The sequence below is a fragment of the Pan paniscus genome, chromosome 7 (assembly GCF_029289425.2).
Source record: "Pan paniscus chromosome 7, NHGRI_mPanPan1-v2.0_pri, whole genome shotgun sequence".
In the NCBI taxonomy this organism is placed as follows: domain Eukaryota; kingdom Metazoa; phylum Chordata; class Mammalia; order Primates; family Hominidae; genus Pan; species Pan paniscus.
The window spans coordinates 151,558,404-151,579,339 of NC_073256.2; the positions used below are offsets into that span (position 1 = coordinate 151,558,404).

Consider the following 20,936-nt stretch of genomic DNA (forward strand, 5'->3'; position numbering starts at 1 on the left):
GGCCCACCCAGGCCGTGCCTGGCTTGTGCATGGGCTGAGCCCACAGCTGAGCTGGGCATGCCCCAGCCCACCTGTGTTATAGCTCATACTCACTTTCAGCAGTTCCCAAGTCCTTGTCCTACATCCAAGAAGAATGAAGATACACTGACAATTGAAGGATAAGGAGGGTGGAGAAGAATTTTATTGAGCGACAGAATGGCTCTCAGCAGAGAGGGGACATGGAGGTGGTCCCCCACCCAAAGTCCAGTGGTTTCTCTCCTAGTGTGGCTGACTCCCAGGCTTTTATGGGCCCAGAGTAGGGGAGTGCACGCTGATTGGTTTGTGAGTATGCAGAAAAGTTAAAGGCAGCACTCAAAGGTGGGCATGACTGTGTAACATGCCAATTAGGGAAGGTAGGTATATGTAAAATAGGTGAAGGGTAGGGACAATCAGAGGAAAGCACATCAAAAGGAAAGACAGATTCTCAATCCAGTCCGTGGATTTACCTGGGACTTACAGCTAGACTTTAAATTGTCTTTGTCTTGAAGGTGGAGTTTCACTGGGAACCCAGCCCTGTCTTCCTAGGCATTTGTCTGCCTCCTGCCACTCTCAGGGTGTATATTAAACCAGGTATCCTGGAAATGTCCTAGCCTAGTCCCCGACACATTTACCCACATTGCATCTAGCCCAAGGTGGCACCAGTAAGAATGACGTTGAGATTGATTCGTTGGCAGCACACAGATTTTCACTTTGGCTGATTATCAAAAAAGGAGAAATAAATAACATTTGAAATGGGATCTATAAGTCACAGTCAACATGTGGAGTGTGAAATCCTATGAAAAATACCAAGATCACTTTATGAGGACATGGTGCAAATGGCCCCCTAGGCAGATGGTCAAAAGCTTTCCTTCCTAGAAGAATATTTTGAGTTGAGAAATGGAATATCTGCTCTGAGCCTTGTATCGTGTTGTCAACAGAAGGAATTTCTGGCCAATTTTGTCTCTGCATGTTCTGAGTCTGACCCTTTCATATTCTTCTGTAGACCTGATTTCATATTCCTCTACAGACCTGATTTGTCAAAGAGGCTAGTCTGTCTGGATGTCTTTATAAAACTTTATAAGGTGATTTTTGTTTGTTTTTCTTTCTCTGCTGACTAGTGTTTTTGCTTAGGAAGAACATTTTTTAAGACTCCAGACAATCAAAACTGTACAGGCTAGGTCAATCTCAAAATAGAGATTTCATGTCAAATGATTTTTAAAAAATCTTTAGAGTTTCTCTGAGATGAATGATATAAAAATGTACCTAGGAAGTAAAGTGCTTCATTAAGACATTAAGGAATCATGAGCTAGCAATAACACCACCTCATACAAAATACTGCACAATATATTTAAAAGGGGGAAAAAACATGTAATGAAATGATGATTGGCCTTGGGCAAACTTGTGCAGTAGAGAAAACTTCTCTGTTGCAAATGTCTGATCTTATACCTCATTATCCTTGTGAAGCCTTTTCCCCTCCATTACAAGGCCTAGTAGCTGCTAGTATCTGAAATAGATGAAGAAATACTGAAGGCACCCACACTGATGCATTGAAATCTAACAGATGGACTTGCATCCTGGCACCACCATTTACTAACTGGGAGACTTGGACAAGTGACACATTATCTTACACCTCAGTTTTCCAATGTGCAAAATGGGACCAAAAAAATCAAATATATGAAGTGCCTCGGAAAAGTCTGCTCATTCTTAGACCTCTTTTTTTTTTTTTTAGTGTTAAAAGAATTTCTTTTCTTTTTTTTTTTTTTTTAATTTTTATTTTTTTTTTTATTTTTATTTTTTATTATACTTTAAGTTTTAGGGTACATGTGCACATTGTGCAGGTTAGTTACATATGTATACATGTGCCATGCTGGTGCGCTGCACCCACTAACTCGTCATCTAGCATTAGGTATATCTCCCAATGCTATCCCTCCCCCCTCCCCCCTCCCCACCACAGTCCCCAGAGTATGATATTCCCCTTCCTGTGTCCATGTGATCTCATTGTTCAGTTCCCACCTATGAGTGAGAATATGCGGTGTTTGGTTTTTTGTTCTTGTGATAGTTTACTGAGAATGATGGTTTCCAATTTCTTTATTGACCTTTTATCTTTGCTCTGCCAATAGAGAGAGGTCTTCCAACAAATAACTTGTCCTCTCAGCTGCAATTTCTCATCTGTTCAACGAGCGTGATAATCCATGCCTTAGCTTTACCCTCAGATTGTTGGGAAGGTCAAGGGGTATGTGGGCACACTTTGAAAGGGGTTGTCCATGGACATGGGAGGGGCCTGTTTCATTGTTTTCCATGGCCATCTTGGGAAGCAAGCGATCACAGCAACTCTTTGCCACAGTGTGTGTTAGTGACCCAGTGTTCAGCATTCCTGGGAACCTGCTCATCCAAGAACAGGAGACAGTGAAGTGTTACCTAAAAGAATAATTCATCAGCAATGGGGTACATAATCATTGGCAGAATAAATATTTCTATTTGGAGGCATTTCCCAACATCTTCCAATTAGAACAGTACCGTTCATAGGATTGAAGCCTTATCTGGTTAAGGCCATTCCTGACACATGTATTTGCCTTTAACTGGTTTCAAAAGACTTAGCATTTGAAATTTCAGGCAAAATTCAAGGAAGCTGTATATTTGATTATTCTCAGGTAAAATCTGAGAATGTGATTTATTTGGTAACAGAAATAGGAATTGAGTGAGCAGATAATTTTCTTTTAAGACCCCTGTATACTAAAATTCTTCCAAAATAGTGTTTCACATAACACCTGTTTGTTGTTGTTGTTATGTAAATAGGCATTTCTTCATGAAAGGATTCTGTAGTAAAATTCATTCTGGAAACACCAGTTAAAACCCAGCCAAATTTCTGCAAGACTTTGATAGTCTCTTACAGCATGCTTCATAAGGCTATAAGAGCAGCTAGGTTATTCAGCAGCCTTCACACTTGTTTAGCCGTTGACCCTTTTCTCCATAGTGTTTCACTAGAAAATTGTGTTCCGTTGTTCAAAAGTGTGACTTTTCAACCAACAGCATCAGCTTTACCTGACCCTTGTAAGAAGTACAGACTCCCAGGACCCATCCCAGACTTCCTGAAGCAGAGTTTAACAAAAAGCCTGGGCAATTTGAGTATATATTAAAATTTGAGAAGCACCGTTTCACACTATTGCAAACCTCAATTACAGATTATGGAGCAGGAAGGACCACAAGGGCTTTTCTGAAAATTCCTTTCAAGTATACAGATTGAATAATAATCCCTCAAAATGCTAGAGATAGAAATCACCTTGGAAATCATCTACTTCAAAGGTTTGCAAGCTGTCTCTGAGTAGCATTAAAAGACTCGTATGTGGAAGCCCAATATAAAATGGAGAAAATAAGCAGAGCTGCTCTGGTGGAAGCCAGGGGTGGCTCCTTCTTTACTCCAACCATCCCACCACCTCACCCGGTTGTCCTCATTTGCATCCCTAGGATACCACCAGTGCAACCCATTCACTCAGGTGAATTTACAAGAAGGAAAATGACTTGCTGACTTCTACACAGCCTTTTAGGAGCAAATCTGGGGCTACCATCCAGCTCTCTTAAATCTAGCTTTCTTCTTTTAAAATGTTACAATAATGACCTCAATGAGTATGTACCTCTTGACTTCCCTTCAACCTGTGCCCTGGCTACATACTCTTTGCCCATTAGGATGGAAAGCTGGAGTTTGCTGGACCCCTAAATAGCCAATGTCCATTCTTGGGCTAGAACTCAGCCAACGTTTTTCACATCGCCCAGAGCTTAATCACTGTGATGATGACTAATTCCCCACATGCTGTGCCATCTCACAATGAAAATGCACAGATTGTGTTATGCTCATACTTCTCAGGGGGTACTATAATCATTGAGATAGGACTAGAAGATACAACATTGCAGAAAAGCATTCTACGTGTGTAGAGAGGTTGCATAAATGATGAGGTAAGGGTGCTTTGGCATACAAAACAAAGAATACATCATGATTGCTAAAACATAAAGTCTTATGTGTTAATACATCTTATGAGGAATCCTGAAAGGTAATGAGTTTGAACAGCTGGGACTAAATGGCAAAGAGCTTTGAATTCTATGACAAGAAGATTGGATTCTATCCTACTGTTTCCAAAAGTGTGTTCTGCAGAACACGAGTTCCTTTACATGCCCTGGAATAGAAAGGTTTCTGTAGTTGAATATGTTTGGAACCTGCTTTGCATCCCTCTTCTTAGAGACTCAAATCACACATTTGCATGTTTTGTTTTGTTTTGTTTTTGAGAGCTTCAAGAAGTACTTCAGTTTTTAAAAAGCAGATTTTAAAAACCTCTCTTTTATTAATTTCATATACCATTTTTTGGTAACATCTGTTGACATCTTAGGGAATTTAATTTGGGAAATAGCACTCTAGGCAAAGGAAAACCCATTGCTTCTCAGCACCCTCTGCAAGTCTTGCAGCTCCTCATCCAGGTAGGTGTGCACTGTATGTTCTGCCCTCCTTCTAACTTCCAATAAGTCTCAGCCATGTTTGTTCTTTTTTTTTCTTCTTTTTTCTGCAAGACAGACCTATAATATATGACAATCTTAGAAATGAAATAGGCTTATTTTTTCAAATAGTGTTATTCAGTTCTAAAACTTCTATTTCATTCTTTAAGTTTCCATTTCTCTAATGAGACTTCCCATCTTTTTATTGACTACAAGTTTATTTTCCTTGCTTTTTTGAATATAATTACAGTAACTGCTTTAAAATATTTGATAACTCCCATTAATCATTTCAAGATTGATGGATGTTGATTGTCTTTTGAGAATTAATGACATTCCTGGATCTTCATCTGTTGAGTAATTTTTGTTGTCATGTCTTGGACATATTAATGTTAGATTTGGAGGTTCTAGATGTTATATTCTTCTGAAATATAATTTTATCTGTCGGTTTGCTTTGTTTTTATCAAGGATTTAATTTGATTAGACTCAAATTGCAAACTCTAGCTTTTAAGTAAAAGCTTAAATTTCCTCCTTAGCTAGAATCTGTCTCACACTTGCGTAGTTCATGAATCACTTGAGATTTGGACAGAATTTATACTTTAAATTTTTGTTCCCTCCTTCCAGTCATGCTCCCTTATTTTCCAATCATTGTGGTTGCTCCACTCTCTGTCCTTTGGTTCTATGAGCCAGAAAGATGGTAAATTTCTTTATTTTTTTTTTTTTGGTTGGTAGTTTTGGTTGGTAGTTTTTTTTATTGTTGTTTTTTATTTTTATTTTTTTAGCTGTGTTTTGTTGGTTTGATGTAGCCATCCAACATGGCACTGACTTTAACCTGCTTTCAAGCTAAAAGTGAAAAAATAAAAATAAAAAGGGCCACTTATTGCATGTCATCCAGTCTTCCAGCCAGAGTCTGCCTGGTTTTGTTTATTTCTAGTAACTTTGGGCCATGTTTTGTTTTTCCCTCACTATTATATTACATTACCTGTTGGAGGATCATGTCTGGGAGGAACTACTTAGACATACTGCATGCAAAACTCCTCTGTTTGTTTTTATTTTTCCTCCTGTAAATGACTAAAGCAAATTCCAATCTACTATTTTAATCAAATAATTAACAATTTATTGATACACCATTTTATGTGCAGTACAATGGTATAAGGGGAAGGGGATAGAATAAGTTCAAAATATGATAGAACCTTCAGTGTTTCAATTTGCTTTTGTAAGAATTGTGTGGCCTTAATGTTTTATCTCAGACTGCCAAAAACCATGGTGGAAAGATTTTTTTTTTTTTTTTCCTGAAAGACAGGTAAATGGAATCTATTTCCAGCTCCGCCACTAACTTCCTGTATAATCTGGGAGATGTTATTTGACTTCACTGGGACTCAGTTTTCTCATCTGATATTAAAGCCAGATGTACTAGACAATCTCTGATTGCCTACCAGGTCTAACATTCTCTCATTTTACTGAAGAAAAAATAGCTAATTCTTGGACCTCCCCCAGATGCCTGAAAAGTTGTAATTAGGACTTTTTTTTATGTTCTTGATTTTTCAGATTCAGGGTTATTAAGTACAGCATCCTACTGTGAAAACACTAAGAAGTCTTTTCTTCCTCTGAGGTTAATATATAGGACATTGGTTCTTCTTCTAATTGGACAGGTCACCCGGAGTACCTCTTACACTTTCACTTGCCCAGTGTATAACGTGGCAGACCGGAGCACTGCCTAGAGTTGTAAGACCAAATTCAGATTGTAAACCTAAGCTCATTTATGAAGGAACCGCAGCTCAGGAATTAAATACAACTTAATTTAGTTCTTCACAGAAGATGAGTTTTGCAGTCAGAAATACCAGAGGTTATATCCCATTTCACCATTTAATAACTGTGTGTCTTGAGCAAATCACTGCATCTTTCTGAGCATCAGTTTTCTCAGGTTAAAACTAAACTAGCAATCACTAGTCTACATATTAACATATTCCAAATTATCTAGTACAATGTCTAATTGCATTTGATAAATATGAATTTGTACCACCCCCATGTTAAGCTAGGCTCTGTGCAGTGATACAAAAGAAGGAACAAAGGAGAGGCTTGACCCACAAAAAATTTGCAGTCATAGTTGGAGACAGAAATACTACATAATTACGTAAAATCTAATATGGGTCTTAGACAAGCAGCACTTATTTGTGTAGATTTTAGACATTTTTATTCATAACAGCTTACAAGAATGCACCTGCAAACCTTAAGAATCCAGATACACTATCTCTTAACTACTTTTAGCCACATTTAAAATTGCATTTGTATTTTATAAGCCTCCTTCATATATATTATTGTGTTTAAACCTCAGAACAACCAAGATGAAACAAAATACTGTCTCTTTCATTTTATATTTGAGGAAACTGAAATTTAAATGAGTCAAGAGACTTGCCCAACATCTCATAACTAGAAAGCTGCAGAACTATACTTAGATTGCAAGTTTAACTGACTTTAAGCCCATTTCTCTCTCCCCATTTCCTAGCTGCAGCAAATTCAAACCATTGAATAATTTTGATCAGGTCCAATTACACCATGCATGGGGAAAGAGAGCTTCTCATTTTGAGGTCACATAAAATAAAGCATTTGACATTTCCTAGACAGTTTCCCAAACATGCACTTGCTTTTTCTTACCTACCATTCTTTTCTATTTTAGATGTAAGTGTTCCTCACAACTCTGCTATGAATGTTTTTTCATGGTACTGGGTGAGTCAGTTAATCTGATTTACACAGAATTTCTCATTTCTGGGCCCACCTTCCCATCTTCTGACTATTCTCTGTGTTCTGGTTCTCATTGTTTTCCTCCTAGACTTTCCTCTCTCTATTGTACCAATTAAACTGCAACTAAAGGGAGCCTCTTAACGATCAAGTAAGGTCACTTTCTTCACTGGTTCCTCATGGCATTGTGAACCCAAGCCCTTTATCTCCAAGACACTCAAGCCCTTTGTGACTTAGTTTCTTCCTAACTCTCTAGTTTTATCTCTCATTTTTTGTCCACACTCACTGTCTGTTCTGGCCACCCAAAGCCTCAGTATCTCCCAAAGCTAATCATATGGTTTCAGAATTACATACCTGAAAAATGTTCATCTTATTCCTCTTTCCTATAATTTCTTCTTTATGGTAAATAATTTTGAAGCCACAGTTCACCTATTCTTGATTTGGCAAAGATCCCTTGTACCTCAGATCTTTTGCATCCCATGCTCCTCTATGACGGACAGTGGCAGTAACATCAGTCTTAGCAAGCAGAGGTCATGTGCACTTTCACTTGTAATTAACATGGTAGATTGCCTTCCAAAGAGGCTTACAAATTTACACTTCCAACAAAGTGCATAAAAATGCCTGTATCTCTACATTGTCACACACACTTTTAATTTTATCCATCCTTTTAAAAATTTCATCAATTTGATGGGTCAAAAATGATAGCCATTTTAAAAATTTGTATGTCTCTAATTACCAGTGAGATTGTCCTTTCATTTATTAATCTCATTTATAGTTTCTCTTCCAGAAATTGCTTGCCCATATACCTTTAATCGAGATATTGTTTTGCCTTATTGGTATAGAAGAGTACCTTACATATTATGGATTTTAATAATCTCTCTATCTCTATGTCTATGGCTGTCAAGATATGTCACATGCATTTGCCTGTCATTTGAGTTTTAACTTTGTTTATGGGGCTTTTTGTGATCCAGAAATCTTCAATAGTAATGTAATAGACAGATCATTATTTTCCTTATGACTTTATACTTTGAGTTATTTAGAAAATCTCACGTACTCCAAATTTCTCCTGTTACTTTTAATACCAACCGCAATTCAATATGAACTGTATTATTGTGTATAGTGTAAAGAAATTGTTTTGTCCAGTATATAGTTGTCCCAACACCAATAATTATCCATCTACTCTTCACTAATTTGATGTGCCAACTTTGAAATATTAAGTTTCCATAGAGTCATGGGTCTGCTTTTAGCTCTCAATGCTGTTAAAATGACCTATTATTTTAACAAAAAATGTTTCATCCAAAGAGAATTTGTTTTCTCTTTGGATGTTTCATCTACATGTTTCATCCAAAGAGAATTTAATTTAGGTGACATAATCAATTGAAATATCTTGATCAAGTAAGGATTTATTAATATCACATAACACAAAATTCAAGGGTGGTCAGCCTAAGCCACAAATGAGGTGGAGTTGCCATCCTTGGCAATAGTGGCTCCCAGAAAACTCACAATATCCCCAACAGATATCTGCTTACACCTCATTGGTCCACAATGAGTTAGGTAGCCTCTTCCTTCCACCTGCAGGAGACATTGGGGAACTGACATATTTAGCTCTCCAGCCTCCATAGTCAAGGAGAACAAATGAGAAGGTGGTGAATCTAGATATTAAGAGACGAACCTACATGTTAGCTCATTGTTGAAATACTTACAGTGCTAGAGTAAGTTTTTCAACTAGTACAGCTAGTCAGTTTCACTGTTATTCTTTTTCAAATACTTCTCAGTTGCTCCTGTTTTTATTTTCCAGGTTCATTTTTAAATCAGTGTAATGAACATGGACATGTTCTACTCAGATCTCCACCAAAAGAATTTGCTGTAAAGTCAGAGTTTCTGACAGCCCTAACTGCTGCCCCCTGAACTCTGAGGCCATGCATCCCCCAGGATGCCCCCAGCCAATGACTGAACATGGTGGAGGACTAGGACCGGGATATTCCTACTCAATATGAAGCAGCCTCTGCTTGAGAAATCCCCATTAGTCTTAGAGTTACAAATGCACTGTGCTCTGAGATTCAAACTTTCCTCTTCTCTATCTCATTGACAGATATCAGATCTGCATCATAATAATCTCTCTATTACTGTTTTCCCTTATCCTTTATTCATTATAGGTTTTTCCCTCAATATATTTCTTGAATATCTAATTCCATATTGGTTTATGCTTCTCGGAGTATTAGAACTGACAGAAATGTCACTGGAAGTAGTCTGAGAAAACGGGTAGAATGGGACTTGAGAACTGGATCATTCACCACTTGACTAGCAAGGAAGATAATATCCTATATGAAATGTGGAGTACAGATTGTCCCTGGCATAAAGTGGAGTCCAAATTGTTGAAGATTTCATCAGTGGTTACCTGAAAAAAATGTCATGATGGAGGATAGTACTTTTGCTTGTATGATAATTCGAACACTTGGAAGATATGAAAGAGACAAGGCCTTCAAAAACAGTGGATTTGTAAGCAATTATTAAGTTATACTGAAGTCCTGTAGAGAATTAACGAGATACTAACAATAGCTAATGAAGAGTTAAAGGTTAAGTATCAGAGTCAAAGTGCCCTTTGGTAGCTCACAAAGAGACACTTATATATATCCTGAAATTGAAGAGGACTCACAACTGAGTAGACTCAAAACCTGTTAGAGTCACAGAGGTCCAGAGGCTCTCAAGTGGTAAAAAGAGAAAGCTCTGTTATGCTGAAGTCAGGGCCCTGGTGAGAAAAATCTGGGACCCTAAAAGTGGGATGGGAACATCTGGGTAGGTGTCCCTGAGAATTTTGGCTTTACAGACATCCCTGACCTCAGACGAGTAGAGGTTGCAAAAACAATCCACCCACCCTATTAAGAGCTAGCAAATCACCATTAAAGGAGACTGTTGCAGAGATTAGATTTCTCTCTAACTAGGCAGTAGGAACCCTTATCAGGAGTTGCCTTCTCCTCCCTGCTGGCTTCCAGGTTATTAATAATGGTTAATTCTCAGCATAATTCAACTAGGGGATATGCTGGACCTCATAATGGAAAAAAAAAGAGATTACACAATAATCATGCCCACTTCTGAAGGAGAGTTTTGCCAGATATTGAATTCTTGATTGATAGTCTTTTTTTGTTTTTTCCTTCAGTATTTCGAATATATCAACCCATTTCTTTCTGGCCTCCATGGTTTCTGATGAGAAATCTGTTGATAATCTTATTGGGATCCATTGTATGTGATGAGTCACTTCTGTCTTGCTGCTTTGAAGCATCTCTTTGTCTTTGGCTTTCAACATTTTGATTTTAATGTGTGTTAATGTATGCCTCTTTGAGTTTTTCTTGGAATTCATTTCTTGGATGTTTATATTCATGTCTTTTATCAAATTTGAAATGTTTTCAGTCATTATTTCTTCAAATAATCTCTCTGGCCCTTTCTCTCTCTCTTCTTAAAATCCCACAATGCATATGTCATTCTGCTTGATGATGTCCCACAAGTCCCTTAGTCTCTGTTCATTTAAAACATTTTTTTCTTTGTTTCTCAGACTCAATAATTTCTATTGTCCTATCTTCAAGTTCACTGACTGCTTCTTCTGACTGCTCAAATCAACTTTTAAATCCCTTATTTTAGTTATTATATTTCTTGCTTCAGAATTTCTTTTTGATTATTTATTGTGTGTTATCTATCTCTTTATTGATATTGACAATTTGTCAATACGTTGTTTACTTGATTTTGTCCATGTCTTCTTTTAATTTTTCAAGCACTTTTATGACAGTTGTTTTAAAGTCTTTGCCTGGTAATTCTACCATCTGGTAATTCTCAGGGAAAATTTCTGTTAATTTATTAATTTTCCTCTGAATGGGCCATGCTTTCCCATTTCTCTGTATGATCTGTGATTTTTTTGTTGAAAACTATATATATATGGTATATATATGGTGTGTATATATATGGTATATACATATATATGGTGTGTGTGTGTGTGTATATATATATATATATGGCAAATGTAACTGTGGAGATCCAATTCTTTTCCTTCTCTAGAGTTTTCTATTTTTGTTGTTGTTTTGATTGTTGTAAGATGGCTCTGTGCCAGAGACAGCCTAATGTATAAAGTCTTCCTATTTTCAGAGCCTGTGCCTCTTTCTTGGCATGCACAGTAAATTCCGTTGTATTTGTGGTTATTTTTGAATGTAAATAAGTGTTTGGCTTATTTACATTCAAAATGTAAATAAGTGGCTTTTGTGTTTTTGTGCTTTAGTGGTTTTGGTTAAGTGTTTTGCTCCCAAAGGTGGAAAAGAAAGATAAACGGAAACAAAAAGGATACTCGTCACTGACCCTTTAACTCCCCTGGAAGTTCCTTCCACCAGAGGGAGAGGAGCTTGCAAAAATGACTGCCCACCTCTACAACTGCATCTCTGAGATCAGAAGCAGTAATCATTGATCAGAGCACTAATCCATGATATTTAGAAAACAGAATCCTTTTTTTCCCCACCCTGGCTATTGCAAGTTGCATGCAAGCTACTCTTAGAACACAGGCACAGCTGCCTGTCATAAGGTAGTCTGGGGATGGAGGATGGGTGGCTGCTACCATGCTAAGAGGTGAAATTGACCGAAGTAAACTATAATTTATTTTCCAAGCCTTTCCATGGACGTTGGAAGCTTTCAGTAGACTCCAGAGTTCCAAAATAGTTATACAGAACCTGCTAGTGCACTTGTTGTCTAGTTATAGGGAAAGATTCCTGGTGCTTCCTACTCTGTCCCCTTCCCTCTAGCTCCACTTTAAGTTTATTCTTCAGTGTTTAATAATTTTGTCATTATTGTGAGAGGTATTATTGTTCTTAATAGATAATTGATCATTTGCTACAATGTATTGTGATGATCTATCTATTTGTCTTCACCATATTGAATTTCTTGAGGTCAGGCACTGGGTTGGACTTACTTACCAGTGTATCTCCATTGCTGAGTATACTACTTGGCACACAATTGGAGCTTAATATGCCTTTGCTTGATTAATCATTCAATAAAGTAATAACTGAATTATGTGCTGCCAAAACCCATTGTTCTACCACTAAAAGGAAAATGCAGTGACCATATTTTCACCATATTTTGTCCAGCGTTTGGAACTAATCCTTTTGCTGCAGGGATAATTGAGTACTAGCTGAACAGAGTCCAAACCATATGCTCTGAAAAACATTTCTCTTTGTAAATAGCAGAAATAGTTCTGAGCCTTCTTATTGGATTTTGTGACAAGGTGGCTGCTTTGGGCAATGATGTTTTAATGCTTGCCCACCTCCTTGACTTTCCTAATGCTTCACTGCAACCCAAAATGCCAGACACTGATATGACCCCTATCTTTGTGTCCAAACTATATTCTTTCTGTAAGACTCAGTTCAATTGCCTCTGTCACATTAAGCCCAAGATGGTTTTTGGTCCACTAAGCTTCAAGAAACTGCTTACTCTTCTGCAAATATAGAAAATTATGAAGTGTATGCTTATAGCTAATATAAACATAAATGTTTACATATATTAGCTAATTTCTGTGTGTGCAGAAAATATTTTTAATGACAGAAAATTTGTCAAGTAAAGTTAAATGAAATAAAAATGATGCGAAGCGAAATGAAATAACATACAATGAAATGACACAAAGTGAGAGTTGCCAGGAGGTCTGTATAAGCATGCCTCACTCCATTACCATTCATTCTCTCAAGGGTAGAAAGTCCAGTAAGTGAAGACAGTGAAGAGCAAACTTATACTGAACATTAATAATGTGTTAGACAGTGCATTATATATTTTAATATATTCATAAGTAAGGATACTAGCAAGAATACTAATATAACACATTTCATAATGGCTTCTGTTCATTGAGTTGCTTTCATGTGTGTGGTATTTTACATACACTATATTTCTCAACTTTACATGACAGATAACATATCAGAGATGAAAAGACTGAATCTCTGACTATATTCACTTGCCTAGGATAACTGAGGTAATAAATTCCAAAGTTTGAAATTTAATCTAAGTCAGTCTAATCTTAATTCTCATACCTTAAAGCATTTATTACATTGTCTATATTTGGTTAAAATGTCAAGTTATACATTGTAAAAATCTGTAAACTTAACGTACTACACAAATATTTATCGTTGCCATGGTTGATATTGCTGTTGCAGTTACTACTTTTTTTCTGGCCTCCCTCACCTGCAATTCAGTTTTGTTAGCAGAAGAATGGTAATAATTTAAAAGTTATAAATATGTGAATTTTATGGAATATAGTGAATACTGATGAAGGGTTTTTCATTGTTGTTATGATTTTAATTACTTCTTATGTTTTCTGACTTTGACAGTTGATTTTTAAATTCAATTGAAAGCAAAATTAATGAGTACTTACTCTGTGTTAGGTGCTACAGATGAACATAAATTTGAACCAGAAATTTGACATAGATAAGGCATGGCTCCTACCATTGAGGAGCTCCAAGTGTACACACACTTGGACAGTCTTGCTCTGTCGCCCAGGCTGGAGTGCAGTGGCATAATCTCGGCTCACTGCAAGCTCCGCCTCCTGGGTTCACGCCATTCTCCTGCCTCAGCCTCCCGAGTAGCTGGGACTACAGGCGCCCACCACCACGCCCGAGTAATTTAATAGAGATGGGGTTTCACCGTGTTAGCCAGGATGGTCTCGATCTCCTGACCTCGTGATCTGCCCGCCTTGGCCTCTCAAAGTGCTGGGATTACAGGTGTGAGCCACCACGCCCAGCTGTCATCTAGGTTTTAAGCCCTGCATGCATTAGGTATTTGTCCTAATGCTGTCCCTCCCCTTGCCTCCCACCCCCTAACAGGCCCCGGTGTGTGATGTTCCCCTTCCTGTGTCCATGTGTTCTCATTGAAGAAATAGAAATATATTTTAAAAGTAAGTCATCAGGCAAACCAAACCCAACAATAACTTAGAGAAAAACGAAATGTAAGGTAGCAAAGTAAAATGATTGTGATATATGTGACATAATCCATATGACATAGTGTACATGACATCAGCTGTTAATGTTGCCTGCGTAGCCATGATGATAAAAACAAACAGAGTTGGGGATGGGGAAATGGGAAGTATACATTTTTTTTTTTTTTTTGAGAAAGTGTCTCACTCTGTCACCCAGGCTGGAGTGCAATGGCGTGATCTCAGCTCACTGCAACCTCTTCCTCCTGGGTTCAAGTGATTCTCCTGCCTCAGCCTCCCAAGTAGCTGGGACTACAGGTGCCTGCCACCACACTCAGCTAATTTTTAAAATATTTTTAATAGAGACAGGATTTCACCATGTTGGCCAGGATAGTCTTGATCTCTTGACCTGGTGATCCGCCCGCCTCGGCCCCCCAAAGTGCTGGGATTACAGGCGTGAGCCACCGCGCCTGGCCAGAAGTATACATTTTAACAGCTCTGCATAGTAGCTGCTGTCAGAATTCAAATGAAGATATCTACCTTTAAAGAACAGTGACTCCTGGGCTCTGTATCAGAACCAAAGCTCAGGTTTTTGGTTTACTTATATGAAAGAGAGGAAATCCTAAGGGAAAATGTACTAAAGCGACAGCAAGGTTGTCCTAAACATCAGTTGTGGGGCAATGAAGTGCATTGAGGAAGAAAATGCAAGAATGCCCTCTTAAGATAATTTTTAAGGTGGAAAGTCATTTTCCAGGGTGAGCAGAGTGAAAGGTGGGGGTGTGCAATCCAGCAAATTCCTCATGTTCTTTTGTGAAAAGTGAATTGATACTACTTCAGAGGGACTAATGAATCGGTAACAATCTACCCAGGCATTTAGAAACACCAATCAGGTACACGAGTTCAAAGCGTGTTGCTTCTGCAGAATGGGTGAAAGGGATAGGAGAGGTTTGCAGCGCCTTTTTATTTTATTTTCCTGTAACAAGCCATGGAGAGATATAGGACTTTGTAAATTCAGTACATACTTTAAATAAAATAAATATAGAAACTAAATGGAAGGAAAGGAAAGGAGGAAGGAACTTTGACAATTGATTTTAAATTCAATTGAAAGCAAAATTAATGAGTACTTACTCTGTATCAGGTGCTACAGATGAATGTAAATTTGAACCAGAAATTTGACATAGATAAGGCATGGCTCCTACCACTGAGGAGCTCCAGGTGTGTGTGTTTTTAAAAATATTATTTTTAATTTTTCTATTTACCTGATGGTAAGACTTTAGTAACTAGTTTAAGAGGCTGCACCATGAATTTTGATGATGTGAAGGGAGACCTTTGTGGAAATAAAAGTGCATTGGAACTCCTTATTGATTTTTGCACTCTTCTCCTGGGAATGGTGTTCCTATGAAACAGGAGATATTTCCATAACCACAGGTTGGCAAACTCTTAATTGAGATAAACCAGAACAATCTTGCTTTGGTTTCTCTTCTGACACAGATTCTAGGTTTCTTAGACAAATTGGGCAGTGTAGAATCTGAAGAGAATATTTTATGAAGTAATTGTTTGCTTACAAATATATTTGGGCATCAGCAGAGGTGAGAGAAGGTTTCACATTACAGGACTGACAGCTCACTGACATTCTGTGGGTTTTCCTTTGATCTATTAATGTGCAAAGCTTTCAGTGAATTTGATCTGAAAATGATATATTGGGCATTTTCTTGCCAGAATGTATAATTTTCTAACATGATGTCTTCGGTAGCAGCACATGTAATGAAGCTGTCTGGGCCAAGACGGTGATATTTTCGGGATAACTCTACGTTTGACGAAATAGGATTGTGGAGGAAAGGAAGTGAAAGAGTACCCTGTTGCAAACGAAACCAGGAGGAAAAAAAGATATTTCGAGACGAAGTTGCATGCAGGATACAAAGTCAAAGTTACTCCATAAAAAGAACATGGATTTTGAGTCCAACAAGCTTGGGTTTAAATCCTGGCTTCACTTTGCCTTGTGACCTTGGCCATATAAAAGTCATCTCTTCTGATGGACTTTTATGTTCCCCATGAAATGTGGAAGATAAATCATACAAGATTGTGAAGATCAGAAATTTTGATGCAAAAAGCCTAACATTGTACCTGGTAGGCATTCAATAAATATCACATCTATGCATACACATACACGTACATGCACACGTACCTGCACATACCCATACATGCACACGTACCTGCACATACCCACACACTCACACGAAGGTGGCAATCGGTAAGGAGAAGACATAGTCAGATCCTACCCCAGGGAAGTCTTTCTGCCTCTTTCTTTCTGCTCTGCTTCTATTACGTATCTCTTGGAACATCCACCTCTACTCTTTTGCTGTCTCTGTCTGTTCACTTAACATCTTACCAAGGTTACCAGCTGATGTCACTGAAAAGAAATGTACGCAGTGTAACCCCCTCCTTGAGCAGAGCTCATGATTCAGTAGGGAACACAAAGTGGGGGAAAAAGTCATAGTGCAATATAATTGCTTTACTAGATGTAAGGACATGATGCAGACCACCACATAGAGGATCCTCAACTCAGAGTGAAACAGAACATTTTAACAATGGGATGGGATTGGGGTGAAGCTCCAGGTAGAAGGAGATGACTGTGGGTTCCATCCCTGTTGTTTCCAAAATGTGTTCCGGGTGTAAGCTGTCATATGTGTGGCTGGACATGTTTAATGCAAGGCTGCTTCATGACCTGGTATAAACAATTATCTTAATTGCAGGACTGTTTAGGATGGCCAAGAAAGAGGTGCTCATATGAATCTGCTTGCTTGCTTGCTTTTCTTTCTCATTTTTCCTTTCTTATGTTCTCCATTTTGACCCCATCTATTCCACTTTGTCAAGACCAAAATTCCATCTCCAGGCTTTCCTCGCATGTCCTTCCTTAAAACTAACTTCTTTTTTCCTTTCTTTTCTTTTCTTTCTCTCCCTCTCTTTCTTTTCTCTTTCTCTCTGTTTCTTTCTTTCTGTCTTTCTCCATATCTTTTCAGAGTCATAAATCATGTCAGGTGTGAAAATACAGAGGCGAAGAAAAGCTGTCCTTGCCCTGACGTGTTAAATATCTAGCAAGGAAGGCTTCCAAGATCTTAAATCAGAGGCAAGTATTTTAACTTAGATACAAATAATGCTGAGTATTATAAAATGACCAAGAAACTTGCCTTTGATGTCAGAAGACCTGAAGGTTTCTGTACAAGTAGGTGGGGGAAGGGAGGATTTAAAGAGGTTTCTGAAAGGCATGGGAATAAGATTTTGGAAGAAACTTGTGGAAAGGAAGAACGTCCCAGGCTCAGGAGGTAAGTTAAGTCCTAGACTTTTGAAATCAGAGATTTATATGGAGAATGGCAACTGAAACATTCTCCAAAGCACAATGATCTTACTAGGGAGCCACCTGTGAAGTGCACAATGCCCAGCTGTTTCTAGTTCCTGACATCAGTCACAGATGGACACGCTCTGCTGCTGGGAGGGGCTCATCCACAGGATAGGCCGTACCACATTAACCCAGAAACTGCTTGGTTTTAGGTGAAATAAGCCAGACCTTAGTCATTCCATTTGATAATGGCTTCCTAATACTAGAAGTTCTCTTTTAAAACTGCGACCCATTTCACAATTTACAAATAATTTTAAAGTGTTACCCCCTCCCTCTCCCTGGGGGATATGTAGTGTTATACCTGCCTTACAGATGAGGAATGCATAGCCCAGCAACCATACATCCAAGAGGGCCATGTGGAAACACAATCCAGAAGTTGGCAGAAGGGTCCAGGACAGCTGGTGAAATGGTGGTGCACCCTGATAGTTTGGGCATGGTTGAAGTTAGCAATTTAAAAGATGGTGCATTGTGGAGAGGAGCAGCTGTCAAAATTCAAAGGAAGATGATCTACCTTTAAAGAACAGTGATCCCTTGGCTCTAGATCAGAATTTAGGTTTACTTCATATGAGAGAGAAATCCTAAGGGAAAATGAACTAAAATATCAGCAAGGTAGTCCTCAACCTTAGTTGTGATGCCCTGAAGAGCATGAAGGAAGAAAATGGAAGAATGCCCTCTTAAGACAATTTTAAACATAGCCATTTTTTAGCATTGCTCCAAGACAAAAGCAGAAGGGCCATTGAAATAAATCTCTAGGTTTTTATACTCTCATGATTATCCAGGGTGGGACAAGAAAGCCAGTTAACAGCATGTTGAAAGGTCACTGCAAAAATACAGAGTCGACTCAGTTTTCCTTTCTTATGTTTACCATTTTGTCTCATTTATTTCCCTTTGTTATGTCAAGGCCAAAATTCTAACTCCAAGCTTTCTTCTCAACCTGCTCCATCTCCCATGTTCCTTCTTAAGCAACCTGCTTATTTTCTTTCTGCTAGGTAATGTATAAAGAATTGCCTCTTACCAATGTGAGTTCTTCATGTTAAACTCACAGTTAACTATTGGATCTCAGGCATCAAAGGGGCATTAAAAGTTTACCTTGCACAGTCACTCACCCAGTGATTGGCATGTGTCTGTACCATCCTTGACAGATTGTCTGATAAAACTATACTTGGACAGCTACAGTGATAGGAAACACATTTCTAACTAAGTCTTTGTGTTCCCTCACTGGGCAGCTATTCATTACTAGAAATCTCGGCCTCCTGAATCCCATAGAGCAAGTCTGTCTTTACTTTGGCTTGAAGATCTTTCAAATAAATGATGTAATGCTATCTCTCTCCAACTCTGGAACAAAGTATTAAAAATCTCCCTCAGACTGAACATTCCCACTTCTTCCAACTGTTCTTATATGACATGTTTTATGTTGTTCTCCACCTCACATTATATGAGTCACTCTATCCAAAATGGATCTCAGTTAAAAAGCTCAATAAGCCAAGTGGGTTCTGACATCACATTAACAGAATGTAACTGCTAGTTCTTTATCATTTTTGCCTTTCTAAGGTAATTTTTTTAATATCGAACCTGGGTAAAAGTCAATCAGTGTATCTATAGTAAACATATATTCTTTCCTATCCTGACAACCATTCTCATTGTGAGGCAATGGGCCCATTTGTTATTTGGAGATGCCTGCTCCCCAATTCTCATTCCACATTGTTTGAGTCAGGTCCGCTCCAGTCCCACAGAAGGAGCAGGGACATGCCTACACCAGTCAGCAGGTCACAGTAATTGGCTCGACAGTGGACCCTTGACTTAAGTCAGTGAGATCAGAGTGAACTGCATAACTTCAACTGAGTGTATTTCAGGTGGCCATTTTTATGCTTGATTTAAGCTTAGAAAAGATGCAGCCTAGATGCCATATTGAGCCAATTGGTGACTCTGAGACCTATTGGAAAATGGAGTCAGCATAGAGGAAGCAGAGCGAAGATACCGAGAGAAGATAAACCACAACCTGGTGGTATTGCTGAAGCATTGGAGCAAGCATATTTGAAGTCGGATGGATTCCTAGGTACTTGAGTTGTATACAGCCGTACATTTCCTTTTGTAGTCAAGTCAATTTCAATCCGTTTTTTAAAAAAATTTACACCAAAAGAATACTAATTAATAAAAGATAATAGTACAGTCAAGAACTTAAGAAAGAATCTTAAACATTCTTTGTGTTGGTTCTGATGCAAGTTTATAGGCAATTTTCTGGGCCTGTTCAGCCATCAATAAAATGAATACCTTCATGTCCATTATCAGAGGAAATCCACACGGCTTCTCCAAAGATACTTTCAAGGACACTTCTAAAACATTAATATAGACATATGAATGACAGAAATTAATCCTGCTACTCCTTGTTGATTTTGAAGATGCACATGGAGGCAACAGTGGGCTGACTCTCAAGACCTGGACAATAAAACTGCTGTACCCTTAAAGCATACCTGGGAAGCCAACACATAATATGCTCATAGAAAATTTATGTTAAATGAACAAATGAATGACTAATTTATCCTAGTTATTCTATTTTTCCAAACCTAGGTCTTTGGAACTAATACATATTCAAGGACAGAAACATGAATAAGATATGGTCTCACCCACAGCCATCATGAGAGAGAGTTTCATGTGGTACTTATCTGACGGTTCCGATGGTAACCACATGGATGGTCTTAAGGAGGGGCAGTGCCCTGGCAAAGAGGTCATTGAGAAGACCAAAACATAGGTATCCACGATGCACAAAAACCACACCTAGGATGCACCGTTTTTCCAAAGCCCACTTTCGCTTCCCAACCCTGTCCTACATCCAATACCATACAAGACTCAGACAAGCAATGGAGTCCCTTAAGAAGGTGGAGGGCTCCTCACAAGTCCTATAAAAGCATCATCTACCTGCTGTTGCAAAGCTCCTGGCCTAGTGTGAGGCAGAGCAAGGCTCCCTGGAAAATTGCATCGGCTTACTCTGACTTAGAGGACTTAATGCATTTTTACAAATGGAAATAATAAACCCTCAGGAAATATTATGAAAATGAATCTGTAAACACTGAAATTGAATCTAATCATGAACAAGTCATAGCTTAGACTAATGAAGAATAAATTATGCTGAAATACAGACAAGATTTGTCCTTCAGTCTGATGGGGAAAAAAGGTGTCAGTAGGAGGCAAAACCCACACATGACTTTAGACTACAAGATATAATTTGATGAGCCACTGCAAAACTCATCTCTAAACAGACTTATTTGACTGTAAGTATAGGTCAACCACTAGAGCTAGAAAATAATCAAACCATATAACCTTTGCAGGAGCCACATTTCTTGCTCAAAACCTTTCTCATTTTTTCTGTCTTATTCA

The 20,936-nt window shown here is 38.3% G+C and overlaps 1 long non-coding RNA gene across 1 annotated transcript in view; it reads left to right on the plus strand.

Moving 5' to 3' along the window:
- Nucleotides 1-4,015: 4,015 nt before the first annotated feature.
- LOC134730946 (uncharacterized) overlaps nt 4,016-20,936 on the plus strand; it is a 121,563-nt gene continuing 104,642 nt past the window's right edge. Inside the window, exon 1 of the long non-coding RNA XR_010112880.1 lies at nt 4,016-4,485. This is a non-coding gene — a long non-coding RNA (uncharacterized LOC134730946). The remainder of the gene's footprint in view (nt 4,486-20,936) is intronic.